The sequence below is a fragment of the Haemaphysalis longicornis genome, unplaced genomic scaffold (assembly GCF_048455015.1).
Source record: "Haemaphysalis longicornis isolate Haplotype H1 unplaced genomic scaffold, Haemaphysalis longicornis Haplotype H1 scaffold_6, whole genome shotgun sequence".
NCBI classification, from domain to species: Eukaryota; Metazoa; Arthropoda; class Arachnida; order Ixodida; family Ixodidae; genus Haemaphysalis; species Haemaphysalis longicornis.
In genome coordinates, this window is record NW_027526407.1 from 35170523 (window position 1) to 35177945 (window position 7423).

Consider the following 7423-nt stretch of genomic DNA (forward strand, 5'->3'; position numbering starts at 1 on the left):
CTTCACTATTTCGTCCACTTTGGGCGTAATTTTATCCAGCTCGTCTCACAATGTATGTATCCTGTCTCTGCCGATGGCTTTCTTTCTCTTACTTGCTTTCAAGCGTACCCCTATTTCCAGCGTTTCCTTAAACACTGCCTTTTTATATGTACGAATGTCGTTTTATTACTTGTGTTAATCAGCTCCGACAGCTCGGCTAATTCAATATGATCTGGCGGAATTTACACTTTCATTTGTTTAGGTTTGGCGATTCGTTTCTTCATTTTCTTAAGCTTTTTGTCTGTTTCCAACATGTTGCCTCTTCTTGAGCTGCTGCTGATTCACTGATTGCCGATCTTAGGTTGTAATTTTTAGCCTGTGTACCCGGACCTCGTTCTGCTCTGTAGAAGCGCGTATTTGATTTGACGGGTTATTTTAAACTCCTGCGATCTGGCCCAGACTGACTCCATGCGGGGTTTCTTGGTTTTTAACGAGTTTTCTTTTTTCTCTTTTGAGATTCCCCTTTAGCTTGCATCTAACCATCTTACAATCACTCCTCCAAATCTTACTTAACACCTGTACGTCTTGCACAGTACCTGGGTTGTAACTAGAGATGAGGGGAATTTCGTTTCTTGTTGTACAATCAGGACTTCTCCATGTCTATTTCCTATACTTTAGTTTGTAAAAGAATGTGTTCATCAACCTCAGGCTATTTCGCTCTGGAAATCCCAGCAGTGTATCTCCTTGACTGTGGCGACTGTCTATACCAAAGTTTCCTAGTGGTTTTTCTCCCGTGGCCTGCTTACCGAGCTTTGAGTAAAAGTCTCCCATTACAATCGTAAACAGCGCTGTCGCCTTCTCCATTGCTTATTCGGCGTCACCGTAGAAGCTGCCTACGGCTACGTCATCATACGTGGTTGTTGGCGCATAGGCATGTGCTACCTTAACCCCACAATTTGTGTTGGTCTGACCACATCTCTACCATCAGTGCAAAAGCATCTCGATCACTTGCTTACTTGCGACGCAATTTAGGGCATGCCCCATCAAATGTTCTCCAACTACCATATCAAACCTTCGTTCTCTCACAATTGGAATTTGCTTCGCCCATTTGGTCACCATATCAAAAGCATTTAATTGACATAATTGAATGCATCCAAAATCGAGCTGCTCGCTTCATAATTCGAAATCATAACCGGAATTCTAGCATCACACAAATAAAACGCCAATGCTGCCTCCAACAATTGCACACACGTCGCTCCATCGCAGTCACATTCCTTATCTATAAGTATATTTTCGCTTCGACACCACCACCGTTTAATGTTGAACGCCAGTCTGTCACGTCACGTCAACTGTTCAACCACTACATGTTTTCGAGCATTTACGGTGCCACACATGCGTTTAACTCACCTGCCCTCCCAGGTGCTGACCGCCTTTGTAACGATCTGTCCGATCATATCGCATCTGTGCCATGCCATGTAACCTTTAGGCGCCTTGCGTCTGATTATTATGCTTCTGAACCTTTCATAGACACTTAGTCTGTTTTTCTTTTTTTACTAGTTATTTGTTTTTGGCCTTCGGCTAGTGTCCGGTATTTCACTATACCGGACACTATGCACTATACCGGTATTCCGGTATAGTGCATGAATAGGCTTATCGTGTTCTGTATGACACTGTTTATTTTTGATTAAATGTAGACATACGTGCGGTAAACAATGAAATTTCTCTTGACGCGACTTGATGTTTGCAGGCTAGCGCACATATTCCATTTTCTGTGTGTATGTGTGCGTGTGTATGGGCTTGATACAGTCGACTTACTACCTGTTGTTAGTTTTGCCTACCGGTGTTTTATTTTTGTGAGCTACCTGTGAGGATTTGATGCGCCCCCCCCCCTTACTCTATGCCCCACCCCGCGGGTTTGTAAGGTATCTTTAATAAATAACAAAAAATAAATAAATAATTAAAAATAAATAAATAAATATATAATATCCCACTTGATGCCTGAGGGTTCCTGTAGTAGTACAGCTAAGCTTCCCTCGCTAGGCGGGCTGCATGCGTTCAGTGTGGCCGGGATTGAAGTCCAATGGCGTCCTGTACGCACCCAGACATTCTTAGCACCTTCCTCTGTATTGCTGTTCCAAACGCCGCCCTGTACAGATGCTCAACTGCTGCTGGGGACTGAGGGCCGAGAGTTGAGTTGGTTGGTCGTGGGAGATGGCAGATGAAGAAAGGTTTGTAATTGGGCTAGTTGGTTCATTGCATGTAGTTAAACAGCGCAGGGACGGGACTAAGTGCGGAGGCGACAAACACGGGTGCTTGTCGCCAAACACGGGTGCTTGTCGCCTCTGCACTTGGTCTCATCCCTGCGCTGTTCAACTACATAAGGTGGCAGATCCTTCTCTGATGAAGGAGTGCTGTCTGTGTCCCGGAAGAGGTTCACCAGCACAGTTAAACCTATGTAGGTTGGCGTCTTAGGTATCCGGGATGATGGCCACTTCCGGGGTAGCCAGCACTCCTACCTGCATGCCAAGGTTGGGCTGAGAGAACTAGACGAAGAAGAGGGAGGGAGAGCGAGAGAAGTTAGCCGCGGAGGACATTGCCACACTTGCCTGCAGGGATACTGACCCATATTTTGTCGGTTTTGTTTTTATATGCGCTGTCCTGAAGCAATCAGCTGAGACGAGGGCTTACTGATGACAGATTCACTGACGCTTGGACGTTGGAAAAGTAAATCGTTGCTACGCTCAAGCTAAAACTATGAAAAATGGCTAGTTTAAAGCTCAGCTAGCCGGCCAAAGAGGCGGGTAAAATTGTATTAACATCTTTCCACGACATTTTAACGGTATTGTATGTCGAAAAAGGGTTTATCGTGCACTCCACCAATAGCAGTGACCTTTTGACAGGGCTGCGAAATTGTTAGGCAACCCTGCGCTCTATTGCGGAAACCTTGGAACCAAGACAGGTGTGCAAAAACTCTTTTTTTCCCACATTTCCCACAAAAATACCGGTTACATACCTAGGTAGCCCTTCCTTGCTCGGGCGGTAAGAGCAAGTGGTAGTACTTTTTGTGCACCCAGGGGTTCTTGATTTATTCAATGTTTCCGGTGCTGCTTGTGTCGCCCTGGTTAGGTATTGTGTTCCTAGGTCGGTATGGACACGGCGTTACGGACGTAGCACCGAGCTTATGTACCGTTTTTCACCATTGTAACTTAGTGTCCGATGCTGGGGAAGGGCTGTTTTAGCTTTTCCAATAATTTTAACCCCTCCCAATTGAATTTTCTTTTTTTTTGTTCCAAATTAACCCCGCCGGCTAGACCGGTTAGGCATGCGGTTGCTGCGTTTTGTTCATAACGCATTTTGATGGGCGCTGTTATTATTCGGCCTTTCTCTGTTTCTAAGTGCCTGTACGATGTACCAGAAGCGCTTTTTGTACCTATTTCTACTGAAAGTTCACACCAGGCTCATTACTCGCTTATTCTCTTATTTGCACCGGCGGAATCCCCGATTACGGCTGCGGCAACTGTGATTATTTACATGTGAGCTTTTAGCTGTAACTTTACCAAAAATGTCCTAGCGAGCTGATTCAACTTGCAATACTATCAGAACAGCCCCGCGGTAACATGGGCATGGCTTTTAAGGGGCCTTCCTCTCTGAGCAGCTACCTAGGTTTCTTTCACTTGCCTTGACACCTAACTCCACGCGGCCAACCCCATGCCGACAAAATAGAACTTTTGTAGCAGGTAAACTTATTGGTGCTAGGAGGTTCAAATTTGGTATAAAAGTGCTGTAGTAGGTTGTTAAAGAGGTGTGCAAAATGTTTTGAACTAACATGGCAGATTTAACGGCGAAAATTTCCAACTTCGCGCAGCGCCATTGAAACTTCCGCCATGACGGGAAGCTTCTAGAAGCCTCCCCTTTCTGGTACACGTGTTTGATAGACGTGGTGGACGTGGTGGTCGTGGCAACATAAATGGTGAAGCATACGTGCGCTCAAACAAAACAGAAGGAAGCTCACTAACACGTAAGACTTGAAGGTAGCGAAGCTGTACGCAACCTTCACGACCATCCCGATGGATTAAGTCCAGGATTGTAGCCGAATTGCCCCTTCTTCGCTGTCAAAAGACATTTCCTCCATTATCGGGGCTATAAGTGTGACCTTCTGTCTTTTTTTGGAAATGATAATCATTGCATGCGAGCGCTGGAGTCTTTATCGTTCTGGGCAAGTGTTGCCACGATTATGGCGAACGCTGGAGTTTTTTTTCTCTCAACCCTGAGCAATCTTCCCAAGCGGGTATTCCTTGCTTGACAAACGTGGCCGGGGACGCTGGGCGGTAGCCGCAAGGCACGCACATACCAGCACTTGGCATTTTCTTGGTATGTTTTACTACGATCCCGAAAAATTACGACATGCTATACAGCGTCGCTTTTAAAACAATCTACGCATTCATCACACTTGCCCTTATCGCCATTTCACAATAGCAAACACGAACACCGCGCGGTCCGGTGTGACAAAATTCAAAAGAATCCTGCTATAGAAAATTCCGAAACTGAAAAAGAATTCAAATTTTGCAGAGGCTGTGCTTCATGCGCATCGGTGATGAGGGAGGTCTGTGTACAGTGTCCAAAGGGCACATTCTGTGATACAGGCCGGCGCTGCTGTGTTTGTGTTTTCCATCGTGAAATGGCGATAAGTGCAATTGTGATGAATGGGTTGTTTTATCATGAAAGTGTGTGATGCGGGGTACACAAACCTCACCCATGTCACATCCGTCACCGAAACGACATCACCGGAAATACTTCGATTTTAGCGGCGGCGCTAGGTTTCGAGCCCACGATCACTCTCTCCGCAACGGGATGTGTGCAACGCTCTACTGAGAGAGCCTTGAAGTTGTTTTTACATTTATTACGTTTTTTCGCACACAATACACGTCACAGATAAATTAAAATCCCTCAGCCGAACTTCGGCCAACGGAAAAAATGAAAATAAACACCAAACGTATAGTTCTTCTAGTACAGGCAGCCATTCCAAATCGGGCGTCTGCAACTTGTGCACTTTATAGAGATGATTCATAGAGAGTTTAGATAATCGCCTTTTCGTGGGAGACATATTCATTGATGTTACAAAAGCATTCGTCAATATCAATCATAATATCTTGTTGCAAAAACTAAAATCGCATGGTCTTTGTGCCCCGGCCCATTTACTCATAAAAAATTGCCTAAGCAACCGAAGCCAGTCTCTGACATTCGGCAGCGCTATGTCTGACCCAAGAATCGCCAGCCAGGGTGTTCCTCAGGGTTGTATCTTAGGTCCCCTACTATTTCTTATATAAATCAATGACCTCCCTACCTGCCTCAACAATAGTAACTGTATCCTCTATGCTGATAATACGACAATATTTTCTTGCGACAACGCTATCTCAAATCTAACAGCAAGGTTAACGTCCAATCTTGAAAAGTTTAACTGCATGTGCCAAAATAACCTGTTACTAATTAACAGGCAAAAAGCACATTCATGATCTTTCATTCCGCTCACAAAGAACTTACAAACACACCATATATCATTTTTCACAATCACATCATCTATTCATGAGATTCTACTACATTTCTTGGAATTTTTCTAGACAAAGATGTGAAATGTGACAAACACATCAGACCGGTTACATCTAAAATTGCGTTCGGCATTCGCGTCCCCATTAAAACCCTTTATTTTTTCCAATTGTCCCTTGTACGATCGTTATATTTCTCGAACATTCACACCCACCTAACGTATTGTTTGTCTTCGCGGGGCAGCACGTATAATATCCATCTTGCACCACTGCGTCGTCTTCAAAATCAAGCCGTTCGTCTGCTTATATGCAGTGATTGGCGATCTACTGTAAAACCCATCTTCCACCACCCCGGCATCCTACCCCTCTCTTTCGAACTTCATCTTAGGCTATGTGTACGTATTTCCTGTACGTATTTCCTGCTCTCCAAATCAAACTCTGTTCGCCTGCTTCTTTCCCCGCTCAACCTCAGGTATAGATAGTTCCTCGTGCTTACGGCACAAGAAAAAATATACATGATAACGTTTTGAACTACCTGCTGCGCACATGCGCAGTACTCGAATTTACTACCAATGAATAACTCTTTGCATGAATTTGTTCCTTTGTATTCTATTTTTATCGTTGTGTATACCACCTCCCCAATGATATTCTTGTTTGCAATATGAAACGGGAGGTCCCCCTGTCGGAGTTTTTCCATGGGACCTCCTTCTGTAAAACCTTGTATTTGTAAGAACTGTACCGAACTACTTAATTAAACTAGGTCAATGTCAATGTCACGGTCCCGTGCCCGCCTGTGGCACTGGACCTTTTCTCCCGTGCCCGTCTCTGTGTTCACAGCTAGCGCAAATTAACTCCGAAACATGTTACACCAACTAGCCCGACATCAAGCTTTACTGAACCTTATTATATGTAGTTTGTTGTCTGACTGTTCACAGTGTGTTTGTCATGTTTTACGTAGGTGTTGTCTGATGAGTGGCTTGAGGTCAGTGTAGGGTACTGTTGCTATGTCTAGAGCGTTTCTGAGTGCAGCAGCAGCGGCCCTTTCATGAGCCAACTCATTGGCAGTGATCTCAGCGTGCCCTGGAACCCAGCAGACGGTCATATTCAGATCCGACGCATACGCTGACATCAAAGATTTCAAAACCAGATTGACAACACAATTTTCACAAGACCTTTGGGATGATAATGTACGCACGACGCTAAGTGAATCTGTGAAAATGATGGACTGAGTGGTATTACGTTCGACAATGTGATTTAAAACCAGAAATATACCATATGCTTTCACCGTAAAAATGCTGGAGTTCAAATGGATGCTTTTACAAGCACTAAATGTGGGACGCTGTGCAGCACAACACACCGCAGTGGACGTTTTCAACGCATGACTAAAAAATTCCGCCGTCCCATATTTCTCATGGAGATACCTGAAATGCTGCAAAATGGCAGTTGTGGCTACCGTGTTTTTCTTGAATTGAGTAAACGAGAAATCACGACAGATGTTTTCAAGGTATCTAAAACGAGACAGAAAGTTCAGAAGACTCCCCCTCACCCTGAACGAGAAAGGCGCAGAAATACATGGATGATTTAAAAATAGTTGCGCTGTAAATGTATCGTTCACAATACATTTAATGGGATGGTGAGACATTGATTTAGTTTTAAGAGCATACAATAAATTGACCTACTGGCGCTGGTACCCTAAGTAGCCTCTGTCGCATTCGACGTACAGACTTTGCACGGGACTAGTGCGGAAAGCACCAGATGCAAGCTGAAGGCCCAAGTGCTGCACTGTGTCGAGCATTTTTAAAGCTATTTCTCTTCCTAAACCATATACAACACTCCCATAGTCCAACCTAAGTTTCTAAGTTTCTTGGCTTTGTAGGATTGATCAGCAATGCCCTCAAGAA